Genomic DNA, 14,012 nt, shown 5'->3' with positions numbered 1-14,012 from the left:
CTATGGGGGTTATTACAACTTTGGAGGAGGTGTTAATGCGTCCCAAAACTGACGGTAAAGTGACGGATATACCACCAGCCGTATTACGAGTCCATTATATCCTATGGAACTCGTAATACGGCTGGTGGTATATCCGTCACATTTGGGGCGGATTAACACCTCCTCCAAAGTTGTAATAACCCCCTATGTGCCACGGTTATGATGGCTGCCAAGTTGTGTCTCTTACAACATTAGCAACCCTCAAAACTCCCCACACACGAAAAGTGGCTAACAGAGATGTATAAGACAGCATCATATGAGAGACTTTATATACCTTACAGGACTCCATGGAGTCTTTCTAACTTATCTGGTCCCCATGTATAACAACCCCAATCGCATGAACAACAGTGAGAGGGAAACACCTGAGGATGCAACACTCACTGTCTGGTGAATGCATTTTTCAAGAGCACCCCCCCTCCTTCCACCCCTTCCTTTCCCACACTTTCCCACTCAGCTTTTCCCACTCAGCACCCCTCCATCCACCCCCTTGCTCCTTCTCACTCCTCGGAGTAAATAAGAACCATGACCATCTCTATGAATGTATACTGGCAGTCCCCATCTGATAAGAGACTTCTAGCTGCAGATTCTTTACCTAAGAAGATTCCCTGTTGTCAGACTGAATGTGGACTTTTTTGAGCAGTCCCTCCTTGTGCGTCGGTAGGTGTCTCATTTTGCGTTCACGTTGTTGGCGCTGTCCATGCCAGAAGTAGCATGTGTGATACCTATAAAGCTGCCTACCCAGTGCGCTGACCTCAGTTCCTTCTTTTTTGTGCTATCAGTGCAGATCCAGATCGTGCTCCCCTAAGTCATTTTGTGACTAACTTCGACCTTATTGATGATGACTAGTGTGCTTTTTCCTCCTTTTTTGGAGGGGTCTCAAAAACCCCAATGGGTTCAAACCTTGTAACACCTGTAATCGACATATGTTGGTGACAGAACCCCACTTGGTGTGTCTGTGGTACCTTTAGAAGGACCACAACTCTGTGTGAAGTGTGAAGTGCAGGATGATGAACCCTAAGGCCATGCACAAGTTGGCCATGAAGCTTTAGGCCACGTGTTACATGATTCCTCACTGCTTCAAGTCCTGTTCTCCTGGGAGACCTCAGAACTGCCCCCAGAGTTGCTCATGTCAGTCCTCGTCCTGCTCAAGGACTTCTTCTAGTAAGTCCCACAAGTATAAGTTTGATAAGGTGAAACGCTCTTCGACTTCCCTGCGTTGCTCCCATTTTTCGGACAACGCAAGGTAACAATGCCACAAATCCCAACCTTGCTCGCAGTTGGTCCCTGTGCAGCTAGCGTCAGAAACTAGGTCCGCTGCGCACTTCCTGGAGTGACCCCTGTCAAGCTCTGAGAGATTTATGAGGCCATGAGACTCATTTTTGAGCAGATGAATCCCTCTGGAGCACCTATGGGTCCTACAGATTCAAGAGGATCTTCCACTGAAGCTTCACCTGTGGGTTCATCCTCAGTGCCAGTCGACCACTTAGGTTCCTTTGGTTGATCAGGATCAGCCCCGGTTGTGACTTTGCAACCTCTTTTTGGGACTATTCCTTTTGGCACTGTTCTCAGCGCCGCCAACTCCCATCAGTTTCACCAAACCCATCTTCATTCCCTACTCCAATACGGAGCTGGACCAGCGTCACACCACCTCGTTTCTTGTACCAAGCAGGCCCACACATCGAACACGAATAGAGGGGATTTGGGGCTCCCTATTCCTACACTGGACCCCTAGCAGAGACCATGGCCGATGGCAACTGGTAAGAGGATCTGGCTGATGCCAGTGGTCTGGATACCTCAACAGACACTGGCCTCCTCTTTCCCCCCACAGTGGCTGTGGAAGAATGGGCTTCTATTGGTTTGGTGATATGGAGGGTGGCTGAGGTCATGGACCTGCAGCTGCCCATGGTTCCAGTCAAAACATGCTTTGATGAATGTGCTTCAACTGGGGATATCCCCATCAGAACCCTTACTACCCTTCAATGAAGCCCTCACTGATGTCATGCTCTGGGCCAGGGCCTGGGCCAAGCTCTGCCAGGCACTCCTGTGCACATGATCTCTTGCAGCTATAGCCTTTGGACTCAGTTTTCCTCACCCAGCATCTCATCCCTGAGAGCCTACTGGGCCAGGCTTTAATAACCCAAATTAGTCCTGGTGTGTTCCCTACCACACCACCAGATAGGGAATCCAAAGGGCTGCATACCTTCGGAAAGAGGATTGTTGCTTATTCCAGCCTAGCACCGCGGTCTGTGAACACTGCGTGCTTATTGGGTCTTTATTCCCAAACTGTGTGGTATTTGGTTGTGCAACTGCTGCCTATGATCCTGGATGAGGCCCGGGCCATAGTTTCATATGCTACTTCTGATGAGTGCGATGCTGCAAAGTTCGCAGTGAGATGCAGGGTGGATATGACCGACTCACTGGGCACAGCCTTTGCTTCTTCGGTGGCGCTTGGACATCATGCCTGTCCGAGGAATACTGGACTTTCAGAGGATGTCCAAGCTTTCCTTGAAGACATGCCTTTTGATGGAATCTGTCTCTTCAGAGACAAGCGTATTTTCGGCCTTCGAGAGATTCAGGGATAGTAGTTGGAGCTCTCTGTGGCTCTACGAAAACTGCATACCGCCTTATGGCCTTCCATGGCTACGGTAGAAGCTATCAGTCACATCCCTTACCCACTAACCACCATGGCCAGCAGGCTCAGTCCTTTTGCAGCAGCGGATGTGGTTTCCACAAACCTTTTGGTGCCCAAAGCCAGAGATCAGCCTAATCTGCCCACCCTTCAGCCGCATAGTCAAGGCCTTAGTTTGGCCTCAGTCCAGCATGGACATCTAGTTGGTGGTAGAATCCAATGCCATCTGCACCAATGTAAGGAGTTTACAAAAGACAATTGGGTGCTCCAGATTGTCCAGCGGGGGAAAGCCCTCCCATTTCAACAAACTCCACTGCCATTTTCTCCATCCCCACATTGACTGACAGAGGACCTCCTTGCACTCTTGCTACGTGAAGTACAGTCTCTTCAGGCCAAAGAAGCCATTGAGATGGTGCCAGCATCAGAAGTAGGTTGTGGTTGTTCCCTGATACTTTCTGGTGCCAAAGAAAAATGGAAGCCTCCATCCTAGCTTAGATCTATCTGCGACCTCTCAACTACTTCCTGGAAAAGGAAAAATTCAAGATGTTCACCCTGGCTTAAGTCTTATCTGCCCTCAATCCTGGAGACTGGATGGAAGTGTTGGACCAGCAGGATGTCTATTTCCACAGTCCTGTCCTGCCTTTAGGGTGGGACAGGAGCATTACCAGTTTACTATGCTCCCCTTTGGCCTTACCAGTGCCCCTCGGGTATTCACCAAAGTGATGGCTGTGGTTGTGACACATATGCAGAGGTCAGGGGGTTCCAGTCTTCGCCTACCTCAACGATTGGTTGTTGAAGGCGGGTTTTCCCCGGCAGTCATCTGCCATCTCCAGACTATGGTGAACCTCTTGAACTCACTGGGATTCACTGTCGAAGTGCCAAAGTCACACCTGACTCTTTCCCATATGCTCCTGTTCATTGGAGCTGTCATGGATACAGTGCAGTTTTGGGCTTATCCTCCAGAACAGTGAGTCCAGGATATTCAGGCTATAATTCCAATGTTTCAGCCTTTTTCCTGTATTTCAGTGAGACTGAGCCTGAGGCTGCTGGGTCTCATTTCCTCCTTCATTCTGTTCGTAAAACATGCCTGTTGGCATATGTGGTCTCTGCAGTGGCAGTTGAAGACTCAGTTGGCACATCGTCAGGGGAACCTCTCCGACCTAGTCCAGATATTGGAGGGAAGTGCAAAAGACCTCCAGTGGTGGCTCAAGGGCTGTGTTTGGGTCAGCGGCAAACCTCTTTCTCTCCCCCACCAGAGCTCACAGAAGTGTCAGATGTGTCACTTCTGAGTTGCAGTGACCACCGGGTAGAGGTGGAGATCAGAGGACTCTGGCCTCCAGCCGAGACTCGGCTCCACTTTAATCTATTGGAGCTGAAGCGATCCACCTGGCATTGAAATGCTTTCTTCTTTCCATCAAGGGAAGGCTAGTTCAGGTGTTCACGGACAACACCACCACCATGTGGTATTGTAACAAGCAGCACGGAGTGGGGTCATGGACCCAGTGTCAAAAGACGCTATGTCTCTGGACATGGCTGGAATGTCAGTACATATTCTTCGTGGTTCAACATCAGACGGGCTCTCTAAACCCCAGAGCATATAAATTCAGCTGCTGATACATATCGGATCACGAATGGCATCTTCATCTGGAAGTGGTTCAATGTTTCTTCCCAGACTGGGGAGAACCTTGGTTCAAGAATGAGCCATGTCAGCATTTCTTCTCAATGGAATTGCCAAGGCGTCTCTCGCTTGGAGAAGCATTTCATCTCGAGTGGAGCTCAGGGCTCCTATACACTTTTCTGCCAATACCACGCCTGTCCAGAGTTCTCAAGATGATCAAGAATGGCTGGGCCCAAGTCATCTTGATAACTGCAGATTGGACATTGAGAGTATGGTATCCCAAACTCCTGCGCTTGAGCATCTGTTCTCCAGTCTGGCTGCCCCTTCGAGAGGATCTTCTGTCACAACAACAGGGCAGGGTATTGCACCTGAACCTGTCCACCCTCCAACTTCATGTGTGGAGATTGAGCGCAAACAGTTGAGGGTGTTTGATCTCTTGAAGTATTTTGTGTCATTGTGGTAGGCAGGCTTTCATCTACCAAAACCATCTACCCCTGCTGATGTGACAAGTTTGTGGCTTGGTGTACATCTAAATTGATTGATTCTCTGTCTGCACGCTTGTGTAAAGTCCTTCTGTTTGTTTTTTCTCTGGCCCGGCAAGGCTTTGCTGTGGGCACAGTTAAAGGATATCTGTCTTGCATTTCTGCTTTCTACAGTTGCCAGACCAATCTTCCCTGTTTAAGTCACTTAATGTGATTAGATTCCTTAAAGGTTTGCAGCATATGTTTCCTCCCACCTCTTTCATTATGCCCAATAGGACTTAAGGTTGTCGCCTTCTGAATGTGTTCTCATTTTGAGCCAATGCACAGCTGCCCTGTATGGCTCCTAACTCTGAAAACTGTCTTCCTGGTGGCAATAATATCTGCCAGGAAAGTTAGCAAATATCAGGTGCTTTCAGTTAACCATCCCTACACTTCATTGTTTCCAGACATGCTTGTTCTTAGAACTAGAGCATCCTATTTACTTAAGGTGGGCACACTTTTTCACATCGGGCAAAACATCGCCCTGCCTACCATTTTGCCCCCTCCTCATCCTTCCAAAGAAGAGAAGAGACTCCACCACCTGGATCCAAAAAAGAGTGTATCAAAGATTTCTGGGTGAATGATCAACTCTTTGTTGGATTTGCAGGGGCAAGGAATTGGAAGGCAATTCAGAAGAGAACCATCTCTTGATGGATCATCCTCCGTATTAAGATCTGCTATGCAATGGCCAATGAACAGCCTCCTGAGACCTTGAGAGGTCACTCTTCCTGAGCTACAGCTGACACCATTACATTAGCTAGAAGTGTCCCATTCCTAGACATATGTCAGGCAGCTATGTGGGCATCACAGCACATGTTTGCTAAACACTACAGCATTGACAGTTAGGTCTGGCGGGTTGGGCATTTTGGGGGTTATTCCAACTTTGGAGGAGGTGGTAATCCGTCCCAAATGTGACGGATTTACCACCAGCCGTATTACGAGTTCCATAGGATATAATGGACTCGTAATACGGCTGGTGGTATATCCGCCACTTTACTGTCACTTTTGGGACAGATTACCACTTCCTCCAAAGTTGGAATAACCCCCTTTGTCTTTTTTGGTCATCTATGACTTAGTTTAAAACAGTCCCCGCACCCACCGCCATGGAGTGATTTCTTTGGTATTTATTCTAAGATATGGATACTGGAGCTAGAAAGCTGTATCAGGTGAACAAGTTACTTACCTTTGGTAACGCTTTATCTGGTAGAGACTGTCTAGCTGCAGTTTCCTAACCGATCCTCTTATCCTCTCTGTTCTGCGAACTGTCTTATACTTTTGAAACCCCAGGCACCCTAGTCATTCCTCCTCAGCTTGGCTCTGTGCTTCTGTTGCGGAAAACATAGTCAAGAACTGAGGTTGTGTGCTAGGGGAAATGCCTATATAGGCACTGCACATCTTATTTCCAGAACGGACAACACCAAGTGAAGCTGATCAACACCACCTAGCGAGATCAAGGGGTACGGGTTAAATATTTCTGGATTCAGTTTGAAACCTGGGAATATTCTTTGGTAAGGAATCTGCGGCTAGATAGGATCTCTAACTGACAAAGCGTTACCAAAAGTAAGTAACTTGAATTTTTGTGCGACTCATGCGCGATTACCCACCTAGCCAAGGATTATATATACCTGTGCCTCATAAATTAAGTGATGTACTCACCAGTATATTCAGCTGTAGCACCGACTAGTTTTGGGACATTTTTATGATTCATGACTGCATAAGAGACCTTTATGTTTCTATTCATATGCTTATAAGTTTAATTCTTATTTGCCCAGTATACTACTGCTATTATTGATAGGTTTTGATATGCTTACAATTCTGGATGGTTCGACCAGCATCTATAATTTCTGACTGTTGGTTGTGACTGATTTATATATTATACATTATGGGCCTCATTCCGACCCTGGCGGTCTATGACCGCCAGGGTGGAGGCCGGCTGAAGCACCGCCAACAGGCTGGCGGTGCTTCATTCAGTATTCCGACCACGGCTTTGAAGCCGCGGTCGCCCAGCCGGGTCCGGCGGTTTTCCGCCGGATTTCCCCCGGTCCGCCATGGGGATTCCGACCCCCTTCCCGCCAGCCTGTTTCTGGCGGTTTTCACCGCCAGAAACAGGATGGCGGGAACGGGTGTCGTGGGGCCCCTGGGGGCCCCTGCACTGCCCATGCCACTGGCATGGGCAGTGCAGGGGCCCCCTAACAGGGCCCCACAAGGATTTTCACTGTCTGCATTGCAGACAGTGAAAATCGCGACGGGTGCAACTGCACCCGTCGTACCCCTGCAACTCCGCCGGCTCCATTCGGAGCCGGCTTCATTGTTGCAGGGCCTTTCCCGCTGGGCCGGCGGGCGATCTTTTGGCGGTCGCCTGCCGGCCCAGCGGGAAAGTCGAAATGACCCCGCGGTCTTTCGACGGGGTAACTTTGGCGAATGACCCCCTATGTATAGTTATTGGTACCCTTCGCTTCATTTCATGTACTACTTGTAAAGCATTATAAATAAATATCAAAAACGCGATAAAGGAGGAGAAAGAAGGCAAAAGGTCGTAAAAGGCAGCAAACACCAGAAATAGGCAAATAAAGGATAAAAGAGAGCAACAAAGAGAGGCAGAGTTGGAGAGTGGCTAAATGGTGTATAAAAAACAGCAGAAAAGAAGCTGAGTACTGAAAGTGAAAAGAGGCAAACAGGGAGAGTTAAATGGCGAGCAGTGAGTGCAGAATGGAGAGAGTGAGAAAAAAGCAGGCTGTAAGGAGGAAAAAAAGTGATGAATAAGAGGTAAAGGGGATAAAAGAAAAGCACAAGGAAGAAAGTAGTGGAAAAGAGGCAACAAGCATAATAGCAAATGGGGAGAAAGGTAGGAGCAAAGGAACAAAAGAGCAAAAAGAATAGAGAAGGAAGAGATAGGAAGGAGGCTAGGGGCCCCAATCTAGGCTGTCGTACTATGGCGGGGTCTGAAGGGGCTGGGCATGGTTCGAGGGCCAAGGCAGCAGGTAGTCCGTCAGGCAGGGGAAGGCAGAACCTTCCCAATCAGAAATGCCAAATGTGTGTCCCGCGTGTTCATACCGTGCAGGTTTTGTATTAGCCATGTTTGGGATAGTCGCATTAGGCTCTATGAAGCATTTATTTCAATCCACCAATGGGTATCAAAGTTAATGCTGCGCTTGCAGGAATGAGACAGTACATTAGCAGTGGACATGTTGAGCAGGGCCTGCTTGGCCATTTATCCCATTGAACATTTGCCCGGGAGGCCTGAGCCATTGAAGACCGATTTGGAAAGCTGAGGACTGCCACCTCTGCCACCAGCTCCCCAGGGTTTATAGCAGCCGGCACAGAAGAAACAAAAGTGGAGGATAGAGAAAGAGAGGTTTATAAAGAGAGAGGGGAGTAAAAGCAAGGAAGGGTATGAGAGAGCAAGGCAGTGGGCTAGTCTGAACATTTTTGCCAGGGCTGCTTTTAGATTCCAGTCTGGCCCTGAAACCAGGCTGGGTTACAGAAGCCGGCCTATGGAAAGGCATTGTGGAATGTTGTTAACTGATAAGATTGAGTTTATAACCAGCTGCTCCATCCACCTTTTGATACATTAATAAGTAACTTGGTCCTAGCAGTGACTGTAGCAGTGTCATTGTCTCATACGTGGTGTCCCAGAACAGTCGAGCCAGAGGAGTAGATTGGAGTTTGGCAGGGTTTTGACAAAAGGAAGGCAGTTTGGGCCTCCATCACAATTTGAGGATTCAACCTGACCGTCATTCCCCATAATATTCCTATGAGCTTCTTGTAAAGCTGATAGCGTCAGAGATCAGAGAATTCCATAGTCGTTGTCCACCCTATATATCTCCAATTCAACTTTGGGGGTTTCAACCTTTAACATACAGAGCAGCTGGGTTCCCAGATGGTCACCCAAGAATTTCCTTACTCTTTCAGCTTTTTTTAGGTAACTAAGTCAATAGTAGTCATTATGACCTTGGCGGTCCTGCCCCACCACATCTGAGGTTGCGGTCAGACCACCGACAGCGTGGTGGTGTGGACTGCCAAATTATGACAGCGCCTGTGAACTGGCTGCATTGCAGCCAGTTCACCACCAGTATCACCAGGGGATTGGGACCGCCTGGCAGAAGGTTGACCACCTTCGACCCCGCAGTCCACCTAACACAGCCCGCAGTATTTTGAGTATCCTTACTGCTAGGGATTCTGTGGCAGCAGCCCGCCATGTAATCTTGGCGGTAAGGATACTGGCAACAGGAATACTCATTCCTGTCACCACAACAGGACTCCCCAAACCCCCCTCCATGTAGGAGCCCCCCCACCCTGACCCCATCAGATGCCTCTCCCCCCAAGCAGTGAGCGATACCCCATCACGGTCCCTGTTCTGGCCCCCCATCCCCGTTCTGACTCCATGTGCACCCCATCCACGCCCACACACCACACTTCCATACATATATGCACACATCTACACTTACTCATTCACACACACATGCAGATATGACCCCAACACACACCTCACCCTCCCTGCATAAAGGCATTCACTCAAGCATACAGACACTTGCACACACGCACACAAACACACACACCTTCCACCCCCCCATCCACACACACACACACACACACACATGCACATTCACACACACAACACCACCCCCACCCTGTCAGATGATCACCTTACCTGGTAGTTGCAGTGGTCTTCCGGGAGGCAACGGAGTCCATGGAGCTTGCTCCACCTCCAGTGCGCCGTCAACACAACACCGTCACGCCTTTAACAATGTTGTAATACACCAGGCAGGGTTGTGGTGACGTGGTGGTGGCGACGGAGCAAACTCCACTAGACCGCCGACTGCCAGTATGGCTGCTGGTGCCTTCCCTGCCAAATAGGCACAGAGAGCAGCCAGCAGCCATAATATGGCGGTCTGAAGACTGCCAACACTGGCGGTCATATGGCGGCGATGACTTCGGCGGTCTACGGAATAGACCCCCAAAGTCATAATGAGGGCCAGTATCTATCCAGACCCTTGATTTAAGGATATGCATAGCACATCACTCCATATCATGGTGTATACACTTTAGGGATTATTTAGTATTTGGCAGAGTTGAAACTCCACCATAAATTAGTGGAACATGCGCTCCACCACAAATAGGCAGGGCTTATGTTATGTCAAACTTGCTGTTTCCCTACCATGTCGCCTGCACCTTCTAAAGGTGGCCTGTGAACAGAAGTCATCAGCCCAAACAACATCTGTCGTTCTCCATGCCAAATGCCCCTTAGATAATAAAAAAACTTTGTACAGAAGAGCGCTGGTGAAATCTAATTTTTTGCTTTGGATTGAGGGAGAGAGCCATGGACTGAACAATACTATAATTATTTCAAATTAGGTACTTGTTACCATTTTGCCAAAGACCTATACCTATCCCCCTTCCACCACTGCCACACTTTCCCACACAAGCATTTTAATGATGAAAGATCCCATGGATATGCAAAACAGTGTGATAGAATCAGTGCCCTACTCCGATAATGGGTAGGGGTGTTATTTAAGATACTTCTGGGTTGCTTTGAAGAATGAAGTCATAACATGATATTTGATCTTTGTTTCCTGAATATGTCCTTAGACAACATATATTCATAAATTCAAAATGGTTGCCTCTCATAAGTTTCTTAAATCACTTCAGAATGAAGATCGGATATTACCTAGCTCCTCAAACACATGTTTTTGAATCCTAGTTCTGACCTGTCAGAGGACTTGTCTGAGGTTCATTGTAAGATATGAGTATTTACTGTACTCCGTCACATATACAACCAAGGCAGACACATTGGACTCCTATTTAAAACAAAGGAAAAACACCAGCACCAACACATTTCCAAACCTTCCCTCCAGGAATAAGCCAACCCAGCCTCTGTAGTCCTTCAAACAAATATCACAAAGTGAATTTATGGATCTGGTCAAAGCAAGAAGACCTTCATGTTGCCCTTCTGACCCTTGTCCACCACACATCTTCAGGAATATTCTTTTATCTACCTCTGCTGCCACACCAGTAAGAAGAATCATCAATTCTTCCTTCACTACGGAAATCTTTCCTGAAGATCTTAAAAAGACATACATACACCCGTTATTAAAGAAAACAAACTTGGACACACAGGACACCAACAACTACAGACCGATTACAAATGGTCCTTTCCTGGTCAAACTGATAGAAAGAGCAGCTTTCGCCCAGATGCAAGAATTAATTGAATATAACTCCCTACCTTCAGACTACCAAACTGAATTCTGCCCAAGAAGAGGCACTAAATCTGCCCTCATCGCCATCTCAGATGATCTTAAAAACACAATGGAGTTGCTGCACTACTTCTCCTGGACCTCTCAGCTTCCTTTGACACAGTTGACCATGACAGTCTAATACTAAAATGCTTTGAAGCCATCATAGAGGGGACTGCTCTCGACTGGATCAAATCCTACCTTCAAAACAGAACTAATGTCATCCAGACTCCTTTCTCAACCAAACCCTACTCCATAAAAGCAGGGGGCCCTGAAGGCTTAATCATCTCACCCATGTTTTTCAACATCTACATGCTACAACTAGCAGATGGCACACAAATACTCCTTAAATTGAAGTGCCCCAAAGACTTTGGAAACTCACAGATCTTCAGTTGCCTCAGAGCCATTGATCAGTGGATGACATGGAGACACTTCAAACTGAATGCTTCCAAAAAACAAATACTCACATGTGGCAGTAGGAAAAATTATGACTCACTCTGAGCTTGGCCTAACGATCTGGGGCCACGTCCTAAAGTATCTAAGGAAGTAAGAAACCTTGGAATTAACATGGACTCCAAGTTCACAATGAATGCTCCAGTCGACAAATTAGCAAGATCATGCTTCATCACCATGAAAACTCTGCAACACATCTTCCCCCACCTCGGATTTCCACACAAGGTGCAGGCTACTATTTCTCTTGTACTATCTAAACTGGATTACGCCGATGGCCTCTGCCATGGATCATCTCTATCTATTATGAGAAAACTACAACGCATTCAGAACTCAGAGGGGAGACTACTCCTGCATGTAAAGCCACTGGCCAACATCTCCCTTGCCTTGGAGGCCCTACATTGGTTACTGATTGCCAGAAGATGTCCCTTCAAGTAGCTCCGTATCACCCACAAAGCAATACATGGAATAGGACAGCTTTTCATCAGAAATAAAATCACCAAATACATTCAACAAAGAAACCTCCGCTCAAGAATTGGCACCATGTCTCAAAACACCACCATACAAGAAAAAAACACTGGGTGGTACATCGTTCTCTTTTCAAGCAGCCGAACTATGAAATTAATTGCCCCCAAATATAAGATCCATGGATAACTGTCTTATTTTCAGAATATTACTCAAGAAATGGCTTTTTCCTACATAACCACAATACTCAAACAGCAAGGGACTGCATATCCCTATGTAAGTAAACATGTTGTGATTTGGTTATGTGTATATATCTAGAAATGTGTATTTATTTGTACAGATAGATATAATACCTATTTTAACTTTAAATATATGCATAGGGCCTGATTCACAAAGGTAAACTTAGACCAAAAGTCTAAGTTTAGACCAAAAGTCTAAACTTAGGCCAAAAGTGTAACTTCACTATGAATACATTTAGACTTTTGGTCTAAGACCACAAATGTAACTTTACTCCTAGTAAAGTTAGACTTTTGGTTTAAGTTTTCACTTTTGTTCTAAACATAGACCAAAAGTGTAAAGTTAGACCAAAAGTCTACCTTTATTACAAGTAAAGTTTCACTTTAGGTCTAAACTTAGACTTTTGGTCTAAGTTTGGGTTTGTGAATCAGGCCCTTACACTTAAGGCTTGTTTAAAAAATGTATACTCAATCAAATGTATATATGTATGTATTTGTATGTGTATGTATGTATGTGTATATATATATATATATATATATATATATATATATCTCAGCTCCAACAGATCCAGAGAGGCGCGCTCTTCTCATGTCGGTGCCCGCACAGGAAGGACCTATTTCTATCAATAATCTTCACACCAGTTTGACAATTAAGTAAAAAATGCGGCACTCACAAGATTATAGCAGAGTGCTTTTATTCCATAACAGGACCCCAAACAAACCAACACCAACGCGCTTCGACCTTCCCAGTCTTGGTCACGTGCATGTGTGTGTGTATATATATATATATAGAGGCATGTATATATATATGCGTGTGTATATATATATGCGTGTGTATGTATATATATATATATATATATACTGTATATATGCGTGTGTGTATATATATGCGTATATATATGTGTGTGTATATATATGTGTGTGTGTATATATATCACATCAATTAACAGACTCACATGTCCTCTGCTTAAATTAACTCATATCTCCCTATACTAATATTAATACCGGCCTCATATTTCCCTATACTAATCCACCACTAATCCTTTTCTGTTCTAGAGTAGCGTGCTACTTGCCGAAAAGCGCTTTGATGCCTCATCAGGGGTAGTAAGGGCAATATATAAAAATAATTATGTTTACAATTACAATATTCATGGGCCTATCTTCCACACTGAGGGTGGTCACCAAGTGTTAATGCTTTTGGTGGCCTTCTAAGGAGGCAAAGCATACACATCTTAGCTTACCAGTGCAACTGGTTGTTTGAGGTCAGGTCACCAGAAGAAGTTTGAAGGCACTTGGATTCTCCAAATACTCTTTTGCATGACTGTGTTTCTCCACAGAACAAAACAAATCAACAGTAGTACTGATTAAAAGAATGACGTTAATTGGGAGCTGTCCATCCCTTCTTCCCTTTAGTCACAGTGCACAATACTGAGACCTTAATCAGGCACCTTGTCCTCAACTCCTCTGTTTTTCAAAGGCTTGGTCAATTTGAAGATTGCAGGACCTAGGTGTCACGGTTGGGTACCCAAGCATGTATGTGCTGTCTGTAAAGGACAGATGGAATTAGAAGAACATGGCAGCCTGCTGAGCAAGATATGGCTGTGTTCTCTACTGAAAACTGCATGGTGGAGTGCAATGGGTATGCTGCTCCTGGGAGAACCACTCAAAATGCACGCGCTGCCCAGTGCGCCATTGTGACAGTTGCTTTCTTGGTGGAAGGGGGTGGATCACATGAGAGAGAGAGCTCGGAGTCTCACAGACAACCTAATTGCCATATTCCACAACACCAAAAGATGTGTGAGAAGGCATTAAAATGATGGC

The sequence above is a fragment of the Pleurodeles waltl genome, chromosome 4_2 (genome assembly GCF_031143425.1).
Source record: "Pleurodeles waltl isolate 20211129_DDA chromosome 4_2, aPleWal1.hap1.20221129, whole genome shotgun sequence".
Lineage (NCBI taxonomy): Eukaryota > Metazoa > Chordata > Amphibia > Caudata > Salamandridae > Pleurodeles > Pleurodeles waltl.
Note: the sequence above shows the minus strand (reverse complement) of the source record.